This window comes from Emydura macquarii, unplaced genomic scaffold (genome assembly GCF_026122565.2).
Source record: "Emydura macquarii macquarii isolate MOO-44397 ecotype Brisbane River unplaced genomic scaffold, CSIRO-AGI_Emac_v2 contig_2636, whole genome shotgun sequence".
NCBI lineage: Eukaryota > Metazoa > Chordata > Testudines > Chelidae > Emydura > Emydura macquarii.
In genome coordinates, this window is record NW_027132773.1 from 24,395,682 (window position 1) to 24,409,926 (window position 14,245).

Genomic DNA, 14,245 nt, shown 5'->3' on the forward strand with positions numbered 1-14,245 from the left:
AGTGTGTAGTCACCATATTTAAATGAATATACATCAAATACTCCATTATTTGGCATGATGGTAGCATGGAGATGGTCACATAGCTCCTTCCTATTTGTCTTATTTTTAAAAAAGCATGTACTGAATTTGTTGTGTATATAACTGTAGTGTCTTCTATCTGTAGGACTGTTGCAGGGCAAGCTACCCCATCCCCCTTCTAGAACCCTGAAGCTGTGTTCCCCAACCCCTCTAGCCACAGGGGTAACTATTCAGTGGGCAAAAGAAGTCTGGTAGCCTTCTTCCTAGGGCTGTGAGGCCCAATGTTCAGGGCTGAAATGACTACCCTCCTTCCAGACACCATGAATGACCCAATGGGTAGCATTAGTATTGTCGCTCCTGTCTATGGGCTCGTAGTGCCTTTAGCCCAGAGTTTGCATGGTTGCCTCTACCTTCAGGGCTGTAAGGCCTAGGGGATTTGATCTCTATGACTGCCCTAGTTTTCAGGGCTGCAAGGCCTATGAGCCAGAGTCAATATAATTGCCCTTGTCTTCAGGGCTACAAGGGCTAGGGGTTGGGGTCAATATAGTTGCACTCCCTAGCAGGGCTATGTGGACTAATGGATGGAGGGAAGTGGATCACCACTAGGGTGGGTAGCAGTTGCGGTACCCCTCCAAGTGATATTACTCTCCTGGCAACAGTTTTAAGGATAGACCTAATCTAAAAGGGTGAGTGTCTCAGGCAATATAGCTAGCTTTCTACAAGTGTTTGGGTCCAGATCCTCAAAGACATTTAAATGCCTAAATCAATGGGAGTTAGGCTCTTAAATAACTTGGAGGCTCTCGGCCTTAGTCCCTTGCTCTTTCTGAGCTTCCTCATCTGTACCAGGAGATGTAGCTTCTTCAGTAACATTTTCCCTTTTATCTTCTGCAGGCCACTATGAAGCATAACCACTTTCCTTTACACTAATTGTTTTCATGAGTATTTCGCTTTTAATGCTTTTCCCTCTTCTTAACCTTTATCTTGAATGGTTGGTCAATATGTTCCTTCATCATCTTCCCTTTAATTTGTGCCAGGTATGTCACTAATCCCAACAACTTCCTGATAACACCTTTCTCTCCTTGTAATTTCTTACCCAAATTGTCTGGTCTAGGCATATGATTCTTGGAGGGACATTCTGTGGTTCAGTTACTCTGTGCTGTTTTTCATCCAATTCTTCTGCTGAATCTAGCCTAAGTCAATCAAATCGAAAAACTGTGTGATGATTGAAAAATAAATCAGCTGCAGTCTTCTGAATGGTACACTGTGTGTAGGCCTACATGACAGAGTATTTACAACACAACATTGTTGCTTTCTGCCTTCACTTCTTTTCCAATACACTTTAGCTCCTGCCTAAAGCATTCTGCAAATCTATTTGAGTGATAAGCAAAGCTAACCAGCTGCTTTGCTGATTATGCCTCAGAAATCTTTGGACTTCTTCAAATGAATCGAGGACCATTATCTGAAAGTATGTTTGAAGGGAAGCATTTGTTGCATATATGTTACCTAAATTCCTCCATCTGCTATTTATTTTGATGCAGATCTAGTTGTGGATGCTTATATTTTGGAATAAGAGTATCCACACAGAGACTTGCATTGAAGTAAGTAAAGGTCTAAATTTCAGCTCATTTTTGTTATCTTGTGTAGACAAGAATTTAGCAGCAGAAGTGTTGGTTGTGTATACCCCTTCTGGCCACCTGAAATAATTATCAGCAACAAGTAAGCACACTTGTTTATTGTCTGCAGAATGAATGTGTAGCCTTTGATAGAGCTTAGTGGTCCATTTGCATGGAGATCTTGAAGCAGTTTCTGGCATGGTCTGATGGTTACTACATAACTTACAGTGACTGCTTTCTCTGGCTATAGTTTTCAGAGCCATCAGTTTCACATCAGGCCTCTTACACAATCAGAAATCACAGATATCACAGCCTGTGCCCTCATTCTTGCTTTCACATAGCGTATATTTACATTAATCCATCGAGGAGCGTTTGTGTCCCATTAATTCTGTACTGCAGACAATTCCACAAAAATGGAAAATAACTTGCAAGTAACTTATGGTGTGCAGTGAATACTCAGTGTGTAAGGAGCTTGCAAGAGCTCTGCTTTACTCTCCGTGTGGTTCCAAGTGGCTGTGCATAACAAGAGCTTCATAGTACCTCAGGCAGACTTTCTCTCTAGGAAGCTCAGCCCTAAAGGCACAGTCACCACATTGTACCATTTCTGAAACAGCCTCCTATGCGGTCAAATAACTATTTGTGAAGGGTCATGTTATCATAGAATCATAGAGTTGGAAGGGACTTCAGGAGGTCATCTAGTCCAACCCCCTGCTCAAAGCAGGACTAACCTCAGCTAAATCATCCCAGCCAGGGCTTTGTGAAGTCGCAGCTTAAAAACCTCTAAAGATGGAAATTCCACCACCTCTCTAGGTAACCCATTCCAGTGCTTCACCACACTCCTAGTGAAAAACTTTTTCCTAATATCATGCCTTAGTGACTTTCTCTCCGTACATTTTTCTTTGTACTGTGGTGGCATGTGACAGACCTGGGTATTGTGTCCCTTCTTTTCACAGCTTCTACATTGCTAGTAGTAGCAGAGTCACTGGCACAATTGATGCAATATGCATAAACAATGGAAATGCAGATCCATCTCTGGAACTCCCACAGCCTCTCCTGTTCCAATGTGGATAAATAATTAACAATATTGGAGCAGGGGAACTAGACCCACTTTCTAGCTGTGTGCCCTGACCACTGGGCTACAGAGTCATGCTCTCTTGCTCTCTTCCTGCCCTCCCATCCATTGACTGTTCCACTGACATATACCTGAACAGTCACTGGGCCAGAGAGAGGGTTTGTGTGTTCTCCAGAGAGGGGGAAGACCCCTGTTCAAATACCTTTTCCCCTTTTGGCAGAAAGGGGGGAATTTGAACGTGGGATTCCCACATCGTAGGCAAGTGGGCTAAACATTATAAGGTGGGCACCACCACCTCTTCCGGCCATTTTGGAAGGAGTGAGGCAGGCGCCAAACTCATTCCCTCAAGAAGTGTCTTAGGGATTGGGTTCCTGTTCGTGATTCGCTAAACAGAGAGACGCCTCCTAACTCCAAGGGGGAGCAGGGCTTAGCACACAGAAGTATTGTTGACACCTCAGACTGGCTAACATAGGTGCCTCCTGCCTGGCATGATGGCTTTTAGTGGACTGCATTGTATAGAGAGGCTCGAAGTCAAATTTGGCATTCTGGATCACACTGTAGTTCCCGTCATTTTTTAGGGATATGAAAGTTAAGTGCCATGACACTCAGCATTGCCACGCCTAAGCCCTTTGTGGATCCCACCCTAAGTGACTTGCCCACAGTCACACAGAAAGTCTGTGGCAGAGCTGGCAATTGAACCAAGGTCTTACAAGTCCCAGGCCAGTACCCTACCCAGTGAACTGTCCTTCCTTTCTGCAATTGCTACAACTATTTAAACACAATTAATGTGGGGTCCAATTGCTCTTCCAGATCCATCAAAGAGGGATCCCTGAGTCTCTATGGATGAAGGGATGGAATCTGGCCACCTTTCCAGCCTCGCACCTACCCAGGACCTCACTGCTGGCTCTACATACTTCCATGATCTGCCCTTGGGAGGAAGAGGGATGAATAAATTTTGCTCTTCTCCAGATGCTACAGCAGATTCTAGCCCTCTTTTTTTAGCATCTAGTCGTGCATTGCCAGTAGCAATGTGCCCTCTATGAGTACCCTCTCTCTGCTCATGATGTCCTGCTCTGCTGTGTCAAAGCAGGCGACCCAAGCTAATTTAATGCTAACACCCAGGAGATGTTGGCATCAAAAGCAACAAGCAGGTCCCCCCTCCATCATACCTCTCTACTGCTATAGTCTCCCCCTCATCCTTTGGGGGTGATGCTGCTGCTTCTCTCCCCAATCCATGTAATGATCAGATCTCTGTACCATTGGGGAAGGCCTGTCTGGACACAGTATAGCATAGGCCTAGGATGCTACCTGTCCAAGTGGTACCAGGTGTTCTAGAATGATGATTTCTCCTGCTGAATTCCAGGCATACAGAAAGAAGTCAAGGCACATCATTGACCCTGCAATTATGTCCTGCAGTTGATCTTGATGGTTATTGCACACTGAAATAATCTGTGATGTACAGTGAGAGACTTTCAAAACTGACTATGGGATTTAGCCACACATCTTCCATTAATGTCAATAGGATCTGTGTGGCTATATCCCATAGTCACCTTTGAAAATCACAACCTGTTTCTTATTTTATGACCCCAGATACAGAAGGCATCACTGTCATATGGTTGGGCTAAACATCTACTGATTCAAGGGGTGCTCTTTCTTGCATCCTCCTGCACCACCTGATCCACCTCCTCATTGCTGCTCATTTTATTGTTTGTTCTTCTTGTTCCCTTACCTACTTCCTCCTTGCCTACTCAATTCCCAACCCACTAAATCTTTTCAAGATTGCTGAGAGAACACTACTAGTCTGAATACTCAAAAAATATGTATTTGTATGCATCTCTTGGACATTTTTCCTTTGTATGAACAATTCTGTATGAACAAAATTGTGGTCATGCAAATGTTTGCAAAGCATATTTGAATGCTGTTTTTAAGGATGTTTTGCATGTCTCTTTGCAATGCACAATCAGCTATATTATATATATATATATATATATATATATATTAGCTAGTTCCATACCAATGTATCACACAACATAAAAACCTGCTGTCAGTGTTCTATAATGGTGACCACTGTAGGTCAAAAGGAATTGGAAGGTGTTCAGAGAAAGTGAGTGATTTCTAGGAAAGTTACGCGCGCACACACACACACACGCCCCACCCCCAGCTCCACACAAAGAAAAGTTAGCAATGGATGTTAAATTACTTGCTTCGAATTTCAATGTCTCCACCAAAAGTGCTTTTGTCAGGATTTTGTTCATAGCTTTTGAGAGATTAAAAAGGCTTTTATTTGGACTCTGTAGTCTGAGACCTTTCTTCACTTGGATGAGATCTTTGAGGTATTGCTCTGAGATATTGATCAGACATCCTTTACTATGCTGTGTTATTTCCATCACCAATGGGAGGAATTTTACCAAAGGTAAAGATTATATGAAAAATGAATGTAGCTCAGTTATGAACTGTGTACACGCAGAATTGAAATTATAGTGGGTTTAAAAAGGATTCCAAGATGTTTCCAATTCCGGTATCCATTGCACTCTATGCATTTCATTTCTGAATGAGGTACAGTAGTGTACTGAGAGTTAGGTAAGGGCAGGAATGAAAAAATGAGAGATCACTGTGACTTCAAAGTTTGAAATCTTTGTAGAGACTTTAACTGTAAACCTCATCTCTGCCATCACAATGGTTCTCTGGATGAAATTCCAATATTTATATTTGTTTAGAACAAGGGTCAAATTCTGTGAGATTGACTGCCTCCTGCAAATTCTGAACACCCTTGGCTCCAATGAATTCAAGAGCAGTTGAGAGTACTAACCACCTAAAAGGGTCAGGCCTGAATTCAGTAACTCTTGTGGAGTTTTGTCACTTAAAAATTCTGAAAGCAGCATGATTTATTGGTTTTATTGGTTTTATCATTTTAAAAATGTCTATATTTTTTAATACCTATGATTGAAACAAGACACCAACTGTAAGCTGACTATAAACAAAAGTTGGGATCATTGATATTGAAAACCTCAAAACATCTGAGGAGTCAAATAAAATAAATATAAGAAGCATCTACATTATCCTCTTTAAAGCATGATCCAGGTATATAGAAATCCAATTGCCCTTACTTATTTTGACATAGTGCTTATTAAAACAACCCAAGAAACTGCAGACTAAAATTAGAAATTCTAAAATTGAAGTTCCAAAAGTTTCAAAAATAATCCTGTAAAGAATCAGGCTTATTTTACATCAGTATTTGTAATCTGAACATATCATGATCATTATCTTCATCATAATTATAAAGAAGAAAATACAATACATTAATTCTAATTTTAAGGTAAAATGTTTGATTACATTAGAGTAAAAACTGCCAACATGCAACATAGAGTTAGCTATTATTTCATATGTAGGAGGAACAGTACAAGAGTTGATTTGGAAGTTATGATGTAGGAGACTGAGACCACCATGGAATAGATCAAAATACATGTGAAGCAGCTGGTCATTATTCTAGAAAACTGTACATTCTATTCATGCCACTGTTCTTTATATTGAGAAAGCTCTAGGCCATGATTTCAGCTATGCAGTGGAACTGGCAATGGTGACCAAAGTAGCAAAAAATCATAGGTTGGCTAATTTATATCACAAGCAAAATATGATTTTACCTTGTTTTTCAGTCTTTTTTATAACAAAAAGCATTTTTTAAAAATTATGCTACTCCCTGGGAAAGTTTTTGGGAGAAAGTATTGGAAATTCAAAATGACGTTTGAAACTTTTCCACTTTCTATAATAGAAAAGGAAAAATCTCATTTCTTGGTTAAATGAATTAATTGAAAAAAACACACACATTTTCACCTGTAAAGCTAAAGAGGACAAACTGATAATCTCACTCAGTTCTTCCAAAAATGCCTGTGCTTTAGAAAAGACTCTCTCAGTCATTTTATCTTGCCCTGAAAAGTTATAAATACTGCAAATTGGTGGTTGCTTGTATAATAATCATTCTGCACTGGATTGTGATCTCAGCAGCATAAATTAAGAATAGTTAGGACTGTTACATGGTTGGGCAACTCCAAGGAAAACCCATGTGTCTCAGGAAGTGATGCTGAAGATTCCCTCTGGGTCCCTGTTGAATAAACCCCTGAGCAGGGTGCTAGTTGAACCTCTGTTGCTGGAGACTTTCAAATGAGTCTTAAAGCTGAGAGTCCTGGAACTTTTGATGATTAAAGATCCCAGTTCACTTTTCATAGAAACAGGAATTAATACACTATACCTTGCCTACCTAAGACTCACCTTCTAATATTAGTTATATTGCTATCTTCTGTTCTAAACTGTGCAGTGTTTTGCATACTGCACACAAGATTATAAATTGACAGCTGTTTTAGTGGATTATAGCCAGGGCTGGTAGCATTAGGAGACTGGGAAGGGAAACTAGTGGGGAGTGGGGAAAAGGGGTGGGGGAGGAGATAGATCTGATGAGCTAGAGTGAGGGGGAACAACTTGGAGTGATTGAGCAAGAGGATTGAGACTGGGAGAAGAAACTTGAGGATTGGAGACTGGGACTGGATAGATGAGACACATGGGATTAGGATGAGGATTTGGGGTGGGAAAGAGACAGATCTGGTACGAGGACAAGTTGGAAAAGCTGGGCAGTGGGATCTGTAACCAATGGACACATTTCCCACCAAGGCCTGGAATAGAACCCATTATTTGAATTTTTTTCAGCTCGCTTTTTTAAAAACCTAGTTTTTATGGGTAATTTCCTATGTTAAAAGAATGGTAAGGTTGCAAAGTCAAGGACTCAAAACTTAGGAAATGCCAGAATTAAAGTTGCTTGCGTAATCTTATAGGCAAAATGCTGCTGCTGCCCCCTTGTGCATGTGCATTATGATACAGTCTCTAATTATGTGATCACATACTATTTTTTCCACAGAACACCTGCCTCATTCAATGCACAGGATAGATGGTGCTCATTAAGGAGCAGCTATTCTAAAGTTTTTCTCCTCATTGTTCAATATGTGTTCCTATGCTTTATTTATTACACATTAGTCAAACCCTGCTCTGAATACAAAATTATTAACTTTCTCATAAGTTTCTTCTTTATAAGTGACAGAAGCTTATTTCCCATGGTAGGTGCCATTTCATAGCTGAGGGTTACTTTGCATTACTCGGTAAGTGGGTAACAGTATTTTTTTCAGTTTAACAGTATTTTTACACCACACACAGTAACCTCCAAATGTAAGAGGCATTTGAATATTTTAAGCAAAGAATGAATGCAACACTCAGTTAGACCCAGCAGAAACATGCCAAGCAGAAAACCCCATAATATGTTTACTCAAAGGTACCACAATATAAGTACCAGGCAAGAGTTTTGCAAGTTATTATTTCTGTTTTCCTCTCATGACTGCAGAGTGCACTATACTACAGGAAGCAACCAAAATGTTGTTGTGGCATAGGTAGAACAACCCATAAATCAAGAGCTGACATTAAACTGACAAGCACTATTTACATCTCCCTATGTGTGTTCATCATTAGGTGCTATATCTTAGAAGGTAGATAATTGCCCTTGAGGGGATGCTTCATAGAGCAACCAGAATGAGACCAGATTTATAAAAGGCTCTTGATAGCTAAAGGGACCTGAACCAATTATCACAGAAAAATAGAATCTTTCAAACTCACAAAGGGATTGATAAAAATGCTTTGCATAAATTCTCACTGCCAAAGATCCCTCAGATAAAAATAAAAGGATGTCAAGTCATTTAAATAGGAAGAGATTAGGAGTGAGAAGAACTTTCCCTTAAATCAGGAAGAGGGAAAAAAGAAATCAAGGACCATATTTTCAAAAGCAAACTGTAAAGTTGGGTGCCTTCACTTCTGGGTGCCCAGCTCTTGGACACTTAGTACCTAATTTTTCAAAAATGATGAGCATGTCTAGATCTCATTGGCCTGGGCATTGAAGCTGTGGGTTCTCAGCATTTCTGAAACACAATCTTTCTTCTAAACAGTTTTAAATATGTTACTTTTTAGTTCATTTAGGTGGCCTCTTTGTTTTTGTGTTGGGAAGAGTAAATAGTAGCAATTCCCTGTTCCCTATACTGCGCACTATTTCATGTAACTATCATGTTACCCTTTGTCTCCTCTCTTAACTTAATAATGTTAATTTTTTTAATCTTCTCCTGTGTGTCTTTTCGTGCCTTTAGTTATTTTCATTATCCTACTATGGATATTTTCATCCTACTATGGATATATCCTACTATGGATAATTATTAGTGTATTCTTTTAAGAGATGAGGTGAACAAACTGATCTTTTGTATTTGAGACAGGGACATACCACACATTATATAATGGCATTATAATTATTTTAGTTTTAGACTCTATTCTTTTCTTAATATAGCTTAACAATTACTTATAATCCCTTACATCTGCTACACAGTGAATGAATTTCCATCCTTATAGTTGAGTTAGAACTCCTCAGTGTTTAGGATTAGTTCAAATTGTTCATTCCAGTGTGCACTTGTCTTCAGTGAATTTCATCTGTCATTTTCTCCCAGTTTCCTAGCTTTGTTAGATTCTTCTGAAATTTCTCATAATTCTCATTACATTTGATTATGCAGACTTGATTTAAATAAATAATTCTATATCCTCCATCAACTTTCCCATCTTTGTTCATTGCATTTTCCAGGTTGCAAATAAACATTAGCCTTCATCCAGAATTATAGGACACCCAAGGTTAACCTACTTCCCTTGTTAACTTTCTCTAACCTTTCATCGATCTTGTTGTGTGACCCAGCATCTCCAGCATCCTCCCTGTAAGGTTCCAAACTGCATCTTAATTAAAATCTTGTGGGTTGCTGATCATGCAGTGTGCTCTGCTATGTATAACCCCAGAGACTGGGACATTCACATTCAGTATCAATACATCAATAGATCTCGGAGGCACTTGGCCTCAGTGCTTCTGGCATTGCAGGAAGAGAAGGTGGGGACAGAGATGGTGAAAAAAGGAGAGCAGCTATGCAGCTATTCTGGAAACATATAGCTGTAGAAGTGGATATGAAGGGACTCAAGACTCCTGTTTACGATAAGCAGCTATTAAGAATGTGAGGGCCTTATTAAAATCACTGCATTCTGGCAGGTGAGGAATGGTGATAGGCTATCTCAGTGTGTGGGAAGAATCTACAGAAGATGGGTCACAGGTGGGTGAGTCACGGACCGTTAAAAGGTGTCCAAAGGTAAGCCTTCTTGTCTAAGTAAACTATTCCATTGGAAGGGAAGGTCAAAACTACTCAAGATAGTTAAGTCCAAAGCAGACTACAAAGAGTTACAAAGGGATCTCACAAAACTGAGTTGACTGGGCAACAAAATGGCAGATGAAATTCAATGTTGATAAATGCAAAGTAATGCACATTGGAAAACATAATCCCAGCTACACATATAAAATGATGGGGGTCTAAATTAGCGGTTACCACTCAAGAAAGAGATCTTGGAATCATTGTGGATAGTTCTCTGAAAACATCCACTCAGTGTGCAGCAGCAGTCAAAAAAGCTAACAGAATGTTGGGAATCATTAGGAAGGGATAATAAACCAGAAAATATTGCATTGCCTCTTTATAAATCCATGGTACACTCACATCTTGAATACTGCATGCAGATCTGGTTGCCCCATCTCAAAAAATATAGACTGGAATTGGAAAATGTACAGAAAAGGGAAACAAAAATGATTAGGGCTATGGAAAAGCTTCCATGTGAGGAGAGAGTAATAAGACTGGGACTTTTCAGCTTGGAAAAAAGACGACTGAGGGGGATATGATCAAGGTTTATAAAATCATGACTGGTGTGGAGAAAGTATATAAGGAAGTGTTATTTAGTCATAAAACACAAACTAGGAGTCACCAAATGAAATTAATAGTTAGTAGGTTTAAAACAAATCAAAGGAAGTATTTCTTCACACAACACACAGTCAACCTGTGGAACACCTTGCCAGAGGATGTTGTTAAGGACAAGACTATAATGGGGTTCGAAAAAATAACTAAATAAGTTCATGGAGGATAGGTCAATCAATGGCTGTTAGCCAGGATAGGCAGGGATTGCTTTTTGCCAGAATTTGGGAATTGCCTGTTCTATTAATTCCCTCTAAAGCACCTGGCATTGGCCACTGTTGGAAGATGGCCCATTGGTCTGACCCAGTATGGCCATTCTTATGTTCATAATAAATAAATACAGCATGTGACACAAAAGAACTGGATTTGGAACTGGATTTCCTTCTCCACTTTAGACTCCTACCTTTTTAAAAGTCTGTCAGACTATTATCAGGAGAAGGATTTAATATTTGGTCATTTTCTTCTTACAAAATGTTTACAGTTATAATTAAGAAGGGAGTTTTAACTTGCTGTCAATTAGCTTAATTGAAGGAAAAACCTGATTGAATCCTAGGAGGGGAGGATTCCCCTGGTGTAACTTGTAAACACAGCTGAGTTTAAAAAATGGAATTAGAAACAAATATGTAAAGCATTCAGGAAATCTGAGTATTGTACGTGTCTCCATAGAGTGTTGAGAGTATGTTGCACAGCTTAGAGCTGATGTTTTAATGTTCTGCAAACATATGAAACATGGTCACATTGGTTCAAAAGAGCAGCACAGGTAGGTTCCATGTGAAAGTGGTGAAATGAATGAGTTGAATATTGGAAGGAACTGTCTGGTGAGTCTAGAAGAGCTATTATTATGTCTGGGGAGGGTAGAGAAGGCAAATTATCTCTGATTGGACAAATGAGTCTGAAAATATATAAACCCATCCAAGCCCTATTTAAGGTCACCAAACTCCTTCCAAATATCACCTCAGGGTTTTGCAGACCTAAACATCACAATGTGATTGTTTAGTAGAACAGCTAACTTATATAGTGACATGTTACAAATGTAGAATAGGAAACTGTGACTGTCCCAAATTGCTTAGACGTGATAACAGACATGACAACATTTTAGATTATTGATGAAGAGACCAAGGCAGGAAATACTCCTGGGAAAAATGGATGTTAAAGCAAGATTGGAAGGAAACAGAGGGCCCTTGGCAGATGGGAAACTGGAAACTATTCCAAGAGCAGGGGGCTGGATGATAGCAGGCATACAGTTAAGAGTGGGAGAAAGTGATGAAGGAGCAGTAAAGACATTGTTAAGAACATAGTGGGAGAAGCAGTCTAGAGAGTGATGGCATGTTCTGATGTAGTAATGCTTGCATTATGATGTCATTGTGATGTCACACAAAAGAGTCCAGGCTCTGAGAGTGTATCCACAGAGTATGGACAATAGAAAGGTTCCTGGTGTTTCTCTAAATAGCTGGCTCACATCTCCATTAAGTCATCCATCTCCTCCTGCCTCTAGTCAATTTCTGGACCAAGAAATCCATTGGCTGGTGACGCAACATTTCAACATCTTAGAATTAGGTTTGGGGGTTCCCAGAAATTGTGACTAGCCCATTAACTAGAAACTACATTTCCTTAGGATAGTGTAGCCCTAGAATACTCCCTAAGGCAGTGAGATCCAAGGCTGGCTTCAAGAAAAAAAATCCTGAGCAGTTAGCTTGTTTTCCCACTAGAAGAATTATACAGCAGCTGCTCCAGTCAAACTCACTGTGAACTTAAAATGCAGTGGAGAGCTAAGAAATAGGAGGGAAAAGATGTGAGTGAGCATAAAGAGACTTTCAGCAACTAAACTTTAACACCACATGAAGTGAAAATTGATGGCCAATGTCTTAAAAAAGTGGACTGTAGTTTGAAAATACAGCAATCAATCCTTGATTTCAGAGACTGATTTGTTAGGCGGTAAAAACGGTAGTGAAATTTAAGGAGGAGTTCTTGCAGGATTCCCAGACTACTCTGTGACTGCCATGGCTATATGAGGAGATATGTCCTTTTAGCTACTATTTATGTTCCTATGCTGTGTCATAGGTTCTCTGGCCATTTAAAGGTAGTTGAGCTCAGCCACATATGTGCCGGATAAGCTCCCACCCTGCAATAACAGCTGTAAAATGAGGAGCAGAAGAAGTTTGAGTGGTGGGCAACATTATGAATCTGGACTGCCTCCAAGCAGAAAAGAGTCAAGCATTTCTCAATATAAAGAATTTTCTATTTCACAAAATGGACTGACTGAATGTGCACTGGTTTGGTGCATTCCAGGCAGACAAGGACTGACTAGGAGGGGGAGAATATGCTGTCTTTTCTGGATGAGTTTAATCTATTATCTATGGAAAGTCTCCCATTAATTTCAATGGAGTTTTGATCCAGTCCTTAGGATAATGAGAGAGCTATGGAGCCTTGAGTCAATTATTGAGAAGGTGTTAAAATATTTTAATATTTCCTGTGGGAGGACAAAGCACTAATCATACTTAAAGAAGCAAGGATATAGATCTTGCCTGAGATATCACCACTTGTCAAGAGTATCCTCCACTGTAGAGCTGGCTTAAAATATCAAAAAATAAACTTTCTTCAAAAATTGACAATGAAATCTTTTCTTCAGGTTTGAACATTTAAAACTTTTTAGTTTTTAATCAACCCTTTAGCTGGTAAAAAATGAAGGGGGGAGGACCCTGAACTACAACCCCTTTTTGTGGAAAAAAATTGTTAAATTTTGGCATATCTTTGCCAAGAAATGTTTTAAAATGTATCCACTCAACTCATCAATTGCTATCCTGTCTCAAGCCTTCCTTTTATTTATTTTATGTATGTCTTTCTTTATTTTGGGTGGGAGATTATACTGAGGATGTTGCTGCTGGCCAAACCCAGTAGCATCTTCCATCTTAATGAGGTTTAAATCCTGACTGTCTGAGGGCAGTTTCTGATAAAGAGGACACTGTGCTTCCTTCCACCCCCTTTTTTCCCCAAGCATAAAAATGATCAAACAAATCTTCCTCCAGATATCCAAGTTACAAAAGGCCATACTAGAACCTCCATTGATAGCCTATTGCTAATCTAATTTACAGAAACTCATTGTCAGAGCAACATTAAAACTCTCTAATATAAGAGTGCACAAATGTGGTGCAAATTGAAAGGAAGGAGAGTTGTGTGGTTAAGACACTGGACTGGGGCTCGGGACATCTGGATTCAGTTCCTGCCTCCGCCACAGGCTTCCTGTCTGCCCTTGGGCAAGTTATTTAAATTCTGTCTCAGATCCCCATGTGTAACATGGGAATACTAATTCTTTCTCTCGCCCTTTGTCTGCCTTGTCAATTTAGACTGCAAGCTCTTTAGGTCAGGTGCTGTCTCTTCCTTTGTGTACATGCAATGCATAGCACAGTGGAGCCCTGATATCACTTGCTGCTTCTAGGTACTTCTGTAAGCAGGGCCCAAGCATAATATTTTCGGGCTCAGTACAAACTTGTAACACGGGCCCCACAATCTCTCATCCTCTAAATACAATCTCATGAGCCATGAAACATTTTTTCCTCGTGGTAATGGGGGTTGCAACCTGGGCCAGGCCCCCCCAGGGCCTCCGCGCCCCGGTAAAGTGTACCCTTTCCTCCCCACCCCCATGTGCGGGCCCTGACTGTAAGTAATGGTACATGTCATCTAAACTTCTGTGT